This window comes from Dermacentor andersoni, chromosome 9 (genome assembly GCF_023375885.2).
Source record: "Dermacentor andersoni chromosome 9, qqDerAnde1_hic_scaffold, whole genome shotgun sequence".
Classification (NCBI taxonomy): Eukaryota; Metazoa; Arthropoda; class Arachnida; order Ixodida; family Ixodidae; genus Dermacentor; species Dermacentor andersoni.
Window position 1 is genome coordinate 130,213,308 of NC_092822.1, and position 12,475 is coordinate 130,225,782.

The 12,475-nt window shown below is 47.0% G+C and overlaps 1 non-coding gene across 1 annotated transcript; it reads right to left on the reverse strand.

The window, feature by feature from the left end:
• Window positions 1-2,318: 2,318 nt before the first annotated feature.
• Window positions 2,319-2,393, reverse strand: TRNAS-AGA (transfer RNA serine (anticodon AGA)). Its single transcript has one exon. It is a non-coding gene; the product is annotated as a tRNA-Ser (tRNA).
• Between the last annotated feature and the right edge of the window lie 10,082 nt (window positions 2,394-12,475).

The window sequence follows — 12,475 nt, forward strand, 5'->3', positions numbered from 1 at the left end:
TGTGGGCTAATCGTTCATGTTGTGAGGTGCAACGGCACTGGGACTAAGCATTCGTCTGGCGAGGTCACACATCGCGCGTTCGGCATGACCAGTCACTTACCTCCTTACAGGGGAAAAGCAACAGCGCGAGCCTAAATGCTTATCTACGTCGTCAAAAATGCATCCCAGCTTATACGGCCCTGCTGCAACCACAGGAGAAAGGGTCTCTGAAGATGTGCATGCCGTGGCGCGCAAATATAACCCGCAGGGCGTAGCAGATGACGCGCGGAGCAATTCACATTGTCCGTGGTTCGGCCAGTGCCCTACAGGCGGCGATGCTCATCGACCAATAGCATGCGCACTAGGATCACGACTACTGAAAAAAAGTGCAGAACATCAACATTTACTTCCAAAAACACTTGCGGCCTGTAAGCGCTTCACGCGCAGTTTCGAATGGTTTATTATCGGTTGAATGTGCGCTGCCTGTTCTCTACGAGAACCGCCTTGGCGGCGGCGATCCTTGGAAAGTTCCTTGCGATGGTGTCCTTGACGGTGCAGTGGCTTGTATTGTACACTTCATAAGCTAGATCGAAGAATGCCCACCCCAGTCGCCTGTACACTTTGTCGTCCAGAGCCATCACCATCTTCCGCACCTGCACGCGCGCAGACCACAAATGAACCTTCAACAAGTGCGCAGGATTCAGACTGTTTGACGCTCCAATTCTGGCAGGGACAGTAAATCACGATGAAGAAAATTTTTACACTGGTCTGTGAGGATCGGCAGTTTAGATAAGTTTGCTGTACCAATAAAAGCAGGCTTTCCTCTAGTCTATTATACCACCTTAGCTCGAAAAAGCTGAATGAGTTAAGAAAACGTCTAACTACAAGACAAGGTCAATCGGCTACAGGTATATTTTACCTTAGGGCATGGTTTTTTGTCTTTTATAATTTGATACCACTGGCACCACTGCTGACAAAACAAGAAGACACACGAGTCGGAGTGCCCCTTTTTTCAGCCAAGAAAGAAGCCTAGAATTTTATAGGCAGATTTGTCATGCGCGATTCGAATGCTTTCATGCATTCATACTCCCAGAACTCACAAACACAAGTGCTCACTACGGCGAAATACTTTGTCAATTAAACGTGGCTGGAACTTCTGAAGAAGTGGTTTCGCTAATGTGATGAACCGCAGGGTGTTTCAGCTAACTCATGCCGAGCCTTAAATATCCGCATTGTGAGTTTTGACAACGCAGCTAACCTGGTATTGTTTGTGTTCCTCTTAAGAATCCCTAAGAAGTTGTTTATTTGCAGGTTAGTGATTATGTGCCAATAATTGATTACAAACATTTAAGTTATTTATTTAAAGACTAAATCTTCGATAAGGATGCTGAAGAGGAGACGGAGAAGTATACAAAATGTTTTTCGTTTGCTGTTGGTAGCTGCTGTGGTTTACATTTTTTTTATGGCTGCAAAGAAAGCATGCGAGGTTTGCGAATGTACCACGCAACCAGACACTGGTGCGGTGTGACATCAGTGCCTTCAAACGTGTTGCCAACGAATTATCAATGCTGCACGCAAACAGAACGACTTCTGAAGCTGTGTGGCCTCGTTCCGGCATTTGAGCACACGACAGTCCTTTCGGCTATATTAAGAATGCGAGAACCACAAAACGCAAAAACATTTTTCATTATCGAGAACCATACGATTTGGGTAAGGTGTTCACTTACGGGGCCACCCACTTAACTTTAGCCAAGGTATAACGGTATGTCCAAGCATTCTAGGAGGACGCGGCCAAACGCACGCAGCTGGGTATCGCATGGAACAAGTCGCATTAGTTTTCGTAGTTTACGGAGTTGAATATTTAGTGGAGGTTAATTGCGCACTCCGCAAATATTCAATTCGGGGCGAGGGTTCCGGTGATAATGTTCTAGCTCAGCCTATGAAGTATATTGTTACGTTGTAGCGATGGTGAACTACCGCAACAGCACAACTGAAGTCACAGAGGTGTTTATTGGGAACCTCTGCCTAGCAAAACAAGTAACAGCCAGAACAATGAAAGTGCTGAGCACACTTACCGGTCGCCTAAATATGATCCGTGTATCAGACGTGTGGGCCCGTTACACATGATTTATTCACCCTTCCAGCGAAAGAGCTAGTGCTTGCGTAACTTCTAGGTTATCGACAGCTATAAGTTTGACGTAGAAGTTCTGCGGAAACCCGCAAGGTGGAGAGAAGTAATGAATAAAGTGAAAATAAACATCCACCCGGTAGTAGCAATTACTACAAAGGAAACCCATACGGGTTCCTCGAAAGAAAAGCCTCAGGGTTGAAGAAAAATTCGTCCTGGTCCGGGACTCGAACCCGGGACCACCACCTTTCTGGGGCAGCCGCTCTACCACCTGAGCTAACCAGGCGGCTAGCTGATGGCAGGGCGAAGATGAATTTGTCGACAACACGAAGCAAAAGCAAGTGTTTGACGTTGAAGTTCTGCGGGAACCCGCAGAACATTTTTTTTCTTTAACTCTGAGGCTTTTCTTTCGAGGAACACGTATGGGTTTCCTTTGTAGCAATTGCTGCCAACGGGTGGATGTCTATTTTCACTTTATTCAGCTATAAGTTTGGCGCACGCTATCTTACCACAAGGCTCGGTGAAAAAACAGAGCCAACAGGCAGAAACAGCAATAGCAGTCGAAAAGATTCTGATAAAGAACGGCTGTCACCGCAACAGGAAAAACAAGTACGCGTATTTGATTGAATAATTGGTTTTAATAGCGAAACGTCCAGTTATGGCTAGAGAATAGTACGCGTGTAAAATCCACCTTCTTTAAAAGCAGCGTCCCGATGCTACAAACATAATATGAGAGCGAAAAACTAACCCACACATAGTAAAATAAAGTTACAATGCAACAAGGAAATAGGCTTAGTTCGTTAGCTCTGGTAGAGTGGCAGGTCGTGGGCGGCGACGCAGTGAAATCTTAATGCCCCTTGGTACTACTTCATAGCACAGCACGCCAATATGTCGAAAGACCATGTACGCTCCAAAATACCATCGCAAACGCCTTTCACTATGTCATTGTCACCGTATAGGTGTCCAAACCTAAGCACGGTCGCCGGGCTGGTATTTCACGAAGCGCCATTGAATATGGTAGCGTCGGCTGCTGGTCATTTCCTGGTTTCTTAAACGCAGGCGGGCGAGATGTCAGGCGGCACGGTGGAGATAAGACGACGATGCTGTCTTCTTCACCGACATCCGGTAGGAAAGCATCGTTGAGGTTCTCCTTCCGTGAACGAGCTTGAGCCGCGCACTGTTCGTGTTTCCTTGGACTGCCGTGTATTAAGCGAAGGGTGCGTATGGAAGGACAACATCCCAGGCCTTATAGTCAACGTACAGGCGCGGCCACTGCTAGCGTGTACGCGGGCACTTCGCGGAACTCCAGCTCCGACGCGTCGTGTAATCTTGCAACGCAGGTGAAATAAAGCGGTGGAAGTAGGAGGACCCGGCTCGTCGTCTGCGGCGGTTGCTCCCCTTCGTTACCTTCAGCGCACGCGCATTCGTATCGATAGGTCATCCGCACTAGTGGCTCTGAATATTCGTGCAAGTGTTGCCGAAGCCAAATCTATGCAAGTTGATTCTACCATGCTGCATGCCGGTGCACAGAATTTGGAATGTCAATAGTACTTCCAATGAGATTGCGTTTGCTAAAGTCAATCATAAACTTTTTTTATTGCTTTGTAAAATATTTTGTTCATTTTGAAACTCCATGCTTTGAGCTTATTCGGAAATAAACGAAAATTATAACTTTTCGAGTACTATCCTTGGCACCGCGACAAATCCGCTTGGGCAACTATTCGAAGAGCCACCCGGTTATGCGAACAAAAAAATTCGAATTACATTATGTGCTTTTACGTACCAAAACCACGATCTGATTATGAGGCATGCCGTATTGGGAGTCTCCACTGTACCAACTGACGCCGGTAACACCTCGTCTCTGGCGCATTTGAGCGTGGCGTTGCGTCATGCGCATCTGCTAGCTGGATCGGCAGTCGATCCTGTCATGTGAATCCGCTTTAATCACAAAACTATGTTGCCACCGACAACATGACAGTGCGAACGTCTAAGCAGCGCAAGAGTTGAGGCAGCAACTGTACCAGACGACGCGTCGTGCTCTCTGCCTACGGCTTTGACTGCACCTGCGCCGCAGCACTTCACGAGACGTCGGTAGTGGCTCTCCGCAGAGCGCTGCCACGTGTTCCTGAGTGGCCGCACCTGTATTTGGGTAACAAGCCGGCGAGTGTCTTATTCAGTAGCCATGTAAGGGCATTCGTGTGCAAGTGGTAGGTGATTGTTTACCGGTGACTTATCTTCCTCATTGCAGGATGGCTTGAGTAACTTCCGGCGTAAAAGCAGCTCTTGTGTTGATGATCTCGACTTCTGGAGCACTATACTGCAGCACGACGCTCTTGACGAAGAATTTTGCCACTTAAGTGAGGGCTTTCTTTCTGCATAGCGGGTAGGGTAGTTTATAGCCATGACAATCCACTTATTGCTGGATGTTGGCGTCGGAAATGGCCCTAACTATTAATACCGATCTTCTTGAATGGTCAATAAGGCGGTTCGATTGAGGGCAGCAATCCAGCTGGCCTTGTTGGTGGGATATTTTGTAACTAACAATTTCGGTACGTGCTGACGTTGTCAGCAGCGTCAACGGTCTGGTATGGTCAGTAATACTTATCTTGTGTCATTAATAGTATAAGGGATAATTTGAGTTCCCTGGCGGTCTCACCCTCAAGTAGGGCGGGCACGACCTCTGGACACATTGCTGAAGCAAGAAAAAAAGGGCAGCTGACGCGGACTGGTGATAAGTCCTTTCTAAGACGCCATTGTGCAGACAGAACGAAGACAATACTCGCCTAAATGCCCTTGGAACGACGTTGGTGTTGCTTTTAAAGAACTCAACAACACTTTTTATCTCCGGGTCTGCTGCTTGCTGTTCAGCGGAGTGTTCTGCGTTTATTGTTCCCAGCAAGGCCTTGTCATCCTCGTCCCTTTGCGGCGGCGGGTTAAGGGCAGCGCGCTATGGGGAGTTGGCATCAGAGTGCTTCCCGCCAGACTTGTAGACGATGGCGATGTCTAACTCCTGTAGTCTGAGAGTTCATTGTGGGAGGCGACCTGACGAGTTATTTTGGTTTGCCAACCAGCGCAAGGCATGGCGTTCATTTACGACTTTGATGGGCCTACCATATAAGTGGGAACCACATTTCTCGGTAGCCCAAATGATGGTGAGGCATTTTTTTATATCGCACAATACTTGGCTACTGCTTGCGACAGCTACCGGCTAGTGTAACCTATGCCGATTTCGTCAGTCTTGCCTTTGGGTTAGGACGCCGTCGATGCTTAGGCATCGTACCCAGGAATTCTGGACATGCGTTTAGTTTCTTTTTTCGCCACCACGTGGCGCATCAACCTTAAATATTTCAAATTCGCGCCGTGATGTATGCCATGAGGCACAACTAAAGAAAGCACAATAAAAAGAAGCACACCCTGAGACTGTTGCTTCCCCTCGGCACTTGGAAACGAGCGCGCTTATGTATCAGCGTTATCTTGAAGACAAACTGCCACTTGCTCGACTTGCAATGAATCGACGATTTTGCTAGACACCTTGCCAGACAGCTCGTCAGCATTCCGGGTGAGATGTCTGGCCGAGATAACAGCTCCCGCAAAGCTTGCGTTGGGTTCCCTTTCTTCACTGTTTTTTTTTCTGTTTCTTTGTGCACAACTGCGGCCGCGGGCTTCGGTATAGTCAGCGTTATTTTTCTTGTGTTTTCTAAGAACCAGTGTGATTCAATAAGAGGAAGCTTTAGCTCGGGTCCTTCTTCGATGCCGGCTGCTCAAATACATGTAAAACGCATAAATGATTTTATGAGAAAATCGCTCAACCGATATGAATGAGAATTGTTGCATTCAAGAGTGAACGTTAGATCACAGTGATCGCTGCAATAATAATTTTGATCTAGGCCATGGCATTACTGACAAGAATTATCGGAAATCGGCAAATTTGAAAAAGAAGTACGAGGTTATCTAAGTACGAAGATTATTAAGTACGAAGATTCCCCGCTCGGATGAAAACTGATATCGCATCCCTCTAAACTGCATCCCTTGGAGCATCTCAACCGGACAAATTCGATGTATGAATTTATAACTTATGTGAAGTTACAATGCCTGCTAAGGTTTTGCGAATACCATATTCAGGAGTTAGTGGTGTATTTCAGGGTGGCATATGATATATCATTTTTGTCTGCATTAAATGAAATGTTAGGTGCAGCTTAGAGAATTCCGATATCGTTTTTATTTGCTGAGGTACAGAGTCGTATACTTTGAGTATTATTTCTTGAGATTTCGCATTTTTTTAGAATTTAGGAAACTGGAAGCTAAATAAAAATTGGCTTTCTGAAATCTAATTTTAACTGTTTCTTTTAAGTTCAACATAACTCATGAATTGCGGTGCAGTGGTTGTAAGAAGAAAGGATTGATGATTTCCCGGGTAGGAGCTAAAACTTCCCGTTAAGTTAGGTTTAGACTAATACTTTTGCTGAGAGAAGAAGCAAGACGAGTAGCGCATATACATTATGGCGGCCGCAGTTCGATGGGGGCGAAATGCGAAGACACACGTGTACTTAGATTCACGTGTACGTTGAAGATGCCCAGGTGGTCGAAATTTTTCAGATTCCCCAACTACGCCATGCTTCATAATCAGATCGTGGTCTTGTCACGTAAAACCCCATATTTTCTTTTTATTTACAGAATGTACAGTAATTTACAGTAATTGACAAAGCCAAGGCTACAGCAGGCTAGTCATTAAAGCGTTCAATTCTTCAGACCTAAGCTCGTGCTCATCTTCCTCAGCTTTGTGCAGAGCTGCGCAACATATTTCAACTTGGCGTGGAAGCGCCGTCCCGCTGCTTTTTAGGCAGAAAAGGACTGGTAGCGTTTTAGGCGGCTGACCTGAACGACGTCATGGGAAGTCTGGATGGAGCGAGTAGTAGGTGTGACCGGAGACATATTGTAGGTTACGTAGATTACCTGACAGAGGAGCCGCTAAGCGCCGGAGTAGCGGGATATCAGTTTTTCCGAGAGGCCGAAACGGTGGGTGGGAGATCGAAGAGGGACAAGATCACCGAGAATATAATCGGCGTCCCGGTGACCACTGTCACAAATGCTTTTACTCTTGTTCTGAGAAGCACAAAGGTGACGGTGAGCAGCTTGGCGTGTTTCTTGGGCTCGAGCAATGATTTTGCTTGTATACTTAGACACGGACTCTTGAGGGGTAGGCAGTATTGTATTAAAAAGCAATATTGAATCTCGGCCGCACAACAAATAAAATGGCGAGTAACGTTCAGTGTCGTGGCGTGAATTGTACGCTAATATGACAAACGGGCGAGCAGTATCCCAGTCACGATGGTCATCAGAAATATATATGAAGAGCATGTCTATTAATATTCGATGAAGCCGCTCCGTAAGACCATTGGTCTGCGGATGACATGCACTAGTAAATTTGTGCTTGGTAGAATAAGGAGGGAGGAAGTCGCCCACATCTGAATGGATGGCTGGATGTTATGAGCATCCCCTTTCGAACGGGGTGGTGGGTTGCGCCACCAACCTCTTGCGATTATACTGCCTAATGTCCTACCTAGGTTAAACAATAAAAAAAAACACTATGGACTACCACACCGAAATTTTCTGATCCCCTATTGCGAACTGTGCTTTTGTACGTCTCCGTTTTTTGTCGTTTCCCTACTTTTCTTCCACCAATCCTCCAATCGCCCCTTACTAATGCCTATTGCGGACATGTTTACTTTTCCACCGCTCCCGCTTAACCCAAGGGCTTCAAGCAGGCCAGCGGTGCTTAAATCGACAGCTGGGTAGACGTCTTCACATTGTAATAAACCATGCTCCATAGTTTTCCTAGCTTTACCGCAGCAAGCACATGCTTCTTCTTCCTTCTTATATCAGGTTTTATAGTAACGTGTTCTAAGGCATACCGATCTCGCTTCGCAAAGTAATGAGCTTCCGTTTGAGTTATCATAATTTTTTTCTTTCCTGATTTCGTTTTTTCCTCTTAAGTAATTACTCACGGCAGATTTCTTTTCCATAGCCGCCACCCATGCGATTATTTCAGCCTCTCTGACTTTTAGGTTGACGTTCTTTGTTGCTGTGTTGCCCACCCTACAGGCCACATACTTGCTGGTAAGTTTCCTGGTTCTTTTCCTCCACTGCGAATCAATGTTTTTCCTGTACAGATATCTCAACACTCTCCCAGCTTATTTACTTTCTTCCATATTCCTCAGCCTTTCTTCATACTCAATTTTACTGCGAGCTTCCCTCACTTCAAAACTAGTCCAGCCCATATCATCCTGCACAGCTTCATTTGTGGTCTTCGGGTGAGCGCCCAATGCGAGGCGACCCACTGACCTTTGGTTCCCATCGAGTCCTGATTGTACTCCTGATTTAGAGCAAACAACCACCTTTCCAAAAGTAAGTCCTGGAACCATTAGGTAAAGAGAAAGGAGCGACCCCTGTCGGTAAGAAGTTGACGAGGAGCGCCGGGGCGAAGAATGACGTTGTGCATTACAACAGTAAGTAGGCTGCGCCAGTTGGAAGCTTACTCGCCGTGGTTGCTCAGTGCCTATGGTGTTGGGCTGTTGAGCACGAGGTAGCGGGAACGAATCCCGGCCACAGCGGCCGTATTTCGATGGGGGCGAAATGCGAAAACACCCGTGTACTTAGATTTAGGTGCACGTTAAAGATCCCCAGGTGGTCGAAATTTCCGGAGTGCTCCACTACGGCGTGCCTCATAATCAGAAAGTGGTTTTGGCACGTTAAACCTCACAATTAAATTACGTCAGTTGGAAGGGCTCTGGTGAACGCGAACCAAGTTGTATAATGTGTTGCGACGGCAATACACTTGTTGCATCAGTCAGATCTGCGGAAAGGTAACGAGAGATCTACACCAACGCGATAGAAGGGTTCGGTAGGAACGCCAAGAGGTAGGAGTAAACCAACAGTGAGCTCAGATGGCTTCTTCTGGCGTTGACATAACTCACAAGAAGCGACGTAGCGGCGACCAGATCGATGCATACCAGGCCAAAGGATCGTCGCCGGGCATGGTCGTACGTACTGATTCCCCGAGGGGACCAAAAGTTGGTAGATCGTTCAGTTTGGACAGAATAGCAGTGCGAACATGCCGCGTAATAGCCAGCACCATCTAATCCACTGGGGTACATGCTACGGCGATATAAAATGCCGTCCTTGAGTATAATCATACCAAGAGAAAGGTCACATGGCCTAGATGTGAACTTTTCCATGATACCACGTATGCTTGGATCTCGGCGCTGTTCGGTAGCAAGGTCAGCTAAGCAGATAGAGAAAATACAGAGCAGAAGCATAGGTCACAGGAACATCGTCTGGGTGGCGGTACAAGCAGTCGGCATCTTGGTATAAACGATCGAACTTGTAAGCAACCGTGTACGAGTATTCCTGTAGGCGCAGCGCCCAGTGACCTAGGCGATCGGTAGGGTCTTTGAGGTACGAAAGCCAGCAGAGCGCATGGTGGTCTGTGGTGAATGTAAAGGGCCGACCACATAGGTAAGGGCGTGATTTCACTACTGCCTAGACAACTGCAAGGCACTCACGTTCAGTAATGACATAATTCCGCTCAGCTGGAGAAAGCAGACGGCTGGCGTAGGCAATGCCGCGGTCGTAGCGTTGTTGACGTTGGCAAAAAATGGCACCGATTTCATGACCGCTGGCATCAGTGCTGACTTCTCTTGAAGCAGTCTGGTCCAAGTGCACAGGAAGAAATGGAGATGTAAGGAGAGAGATAAGCTTCGAGAAGGGAGTTGCTTGTTCAGGTTCCCAAGAAAATGAAGCATCTGCCTTCAGAAGAGCAGAGGACGAGTGACCTCCGAAAAATTGTGCATGAAGCGGCGGAAGTACGAGAACAGGCCCGCGAAGCTCCGGACATATTTAGCACATGTTGGCACGGGAACCTTCTGTACGGCACGAGCTTTTCCCGGGTATGGGCGCACACCAGATGAATGAACAATATGACCGAGGATAGTAATTTAGCGCCGTCCGAAGTGACATTTAGACGAATTAAGTTGAAGGCCAGCATTGGGAAAAGCAGAAAGAACGAGCGAGAGGCACTCCGGGTGCGTTGCAAATGTAGGAACAAAAACGACGGCGTCATCTAAGTAACAAATACAGATGAACCACTTGAGGTTATGAAGGAGTGTGTCCTTCATGCATTCAAAAGTAGATGGAGCATTACATAAGCCGAATAGTATACATTTGAACTTGTATAGGCCATCGGGTGTCACAAAGGCGGTTTTCTCTCGGTCCATGTCGTCGACGCAGTCTGCCAGTAAGCGGAACCAAGGTCGATGGAAGAAAAGTACTTCGCACCATGGATGCAGTCGAGGGCGTGATCAACGCGTGATAGGGGATAAACGTCTTTATTGGTGATCTTGTCGAGGTGCCGGTAATCCACGCAGAAACACCAGCTGGCGTCCGTTTTAACTAGAACGGCAGGGGACGCCCAAGGACTGGATGATGGTTCAACCATACATCGCGAAAGAACCTTCTCGACCTCCGTTTGAATGACTTGTCGTTCGTGCAAGGACCGACGGTATGGTCGCCTGTGAATAGGGTGTGCGTCACCCATTTCAGTATGGTGTGTCGTGAGAGAGGTCTGGCCGAAAGGGCGACCCATGTCAGAAATGTCGTTGAACGCGGAGAGCAGCTAGTTGGCGTGGTGAGGCAGAAGTTCGGGAGCAATAACGTTTGTGAGCTGAGGAAGAACAGCCGGCGAAGAAGAAGAGTCAACGGGAGACTACGTAATATAAGCAGCCGAGGCTGAAAATAGGCAAACTTGGGAGAAAGACAGCGTACCTAAGGCTATGCCTTGTGGTAGCACGTGGTCGCCGATTCCTAAGTGGACGAGCTGAAGGCTGGTAGAGTTGTTGGTGATACTGACGACGGTTTGCTGAATAGCAACATGATGAACAAGGATGACTTCCGCGAGAGGAGACACAACACAGTCACCATAAGGCACATGTGTAGATATATAAAGCAGGACTCTGGTCATGGCTTGTGGGCGACTCGATAGTGCTCAGCGAAGCAGAGCCTGCTGGACACTTCCTCAGGAGCGTCAGGACAGGTAGGTAGGCAAAGCTAAACTATTCTAAGCCAAGTAAAATATGGCGACTTCCTACACTAAGTACATTCTTGTAGTCAGTATAGATAAAAACATAGCCGTATTGACTTCATGAAGCACGAAATTTAAACCATAAGGTGATTTATTAGAGCTGGCGTTGGAACTGTAATTGCAGTGCAAGTGTGATTCTCTCTGCACGCAGTAGCGTCTTGAGAGGCAGCAGGGAGGGAGTGGGAGTATATATGCGTGTGCACGTCTTGAGTGGGCATGCGCGTGTACTTGAGTTTGTGTGTTCGCCCGTGCTTGTGTCTCCGTATTTGAATCTGCGTGTGAACGAGAGCGTTCATGCGTCTGCGTGCATACGCGCATTTGTGTATGCGTGCATTTCAGTGCACGTGCGTGCGTGCGCACATTTTTCTGTGTACATGCGTGGGCGCTTGTAAATGTGCGTGGAGGTGAAGATGCCAGTTATCTTTACGTCTGTGTGCTTGAGAGAGAGAGAGAGAGCGTGGTGAAAATATGTTTGTGTGTATAGGTGTGTGTGCATATGAGAAGCTAGCATTTCCTTACTTGTACCTATTCTCGCATGCAAATGAAATATCGACGTTAAAATTATGGGCTTTTTACGTGTCAAGCTCAGAATCTGATTATGAGGCTCATCGTAATGGGAGACTCCGGAATAATTCCGACTCTTTAGGTTGCACCTAAATCTATGTACATGGGTGTTTTCGCATTCCGTCCCCATCGAAATGCTGCCGCCGTGGCCGGGATTTAATCCCGCTACCTCGTGCTTACCAGCCTAGCACCACAGACACTAAGCAAGCACGGCGCGGATACAGAGTTTACTTGAATCTTATTTATATCCACAGAGACAAGATTGAATGGCACTGCCTTTATACCATTATCACTTTCTGAAAGCGAAACCGATGCAAAAAGAAAAAAATATATATTAGGAGCCATTACACTCTGGGAAGATGAATGACCAGTTAAGCTGTAGCACACCAGACAGGATTAGAAGGGGTCATGTATTTATTTTCACCATGTGGTAATAATAGTGACGATAGCCTTGTGATTACTGTGATATATACGGGTTGGCCCGGTTACAACCTTAGACAGACTCTTGGCCAAAGTAGAATCTATGCACGACCGTTGTTATTTAATTGAGTTACTTCCATTGGTCTAGCACTTCAAACCAAATTCTTCTTGCACAAGCTCAGTGAACCATTTCTTTTCTGGTTTTGAAATGCCCATATTGAAGCCTCCAATGGTGATCACAAGGGTAG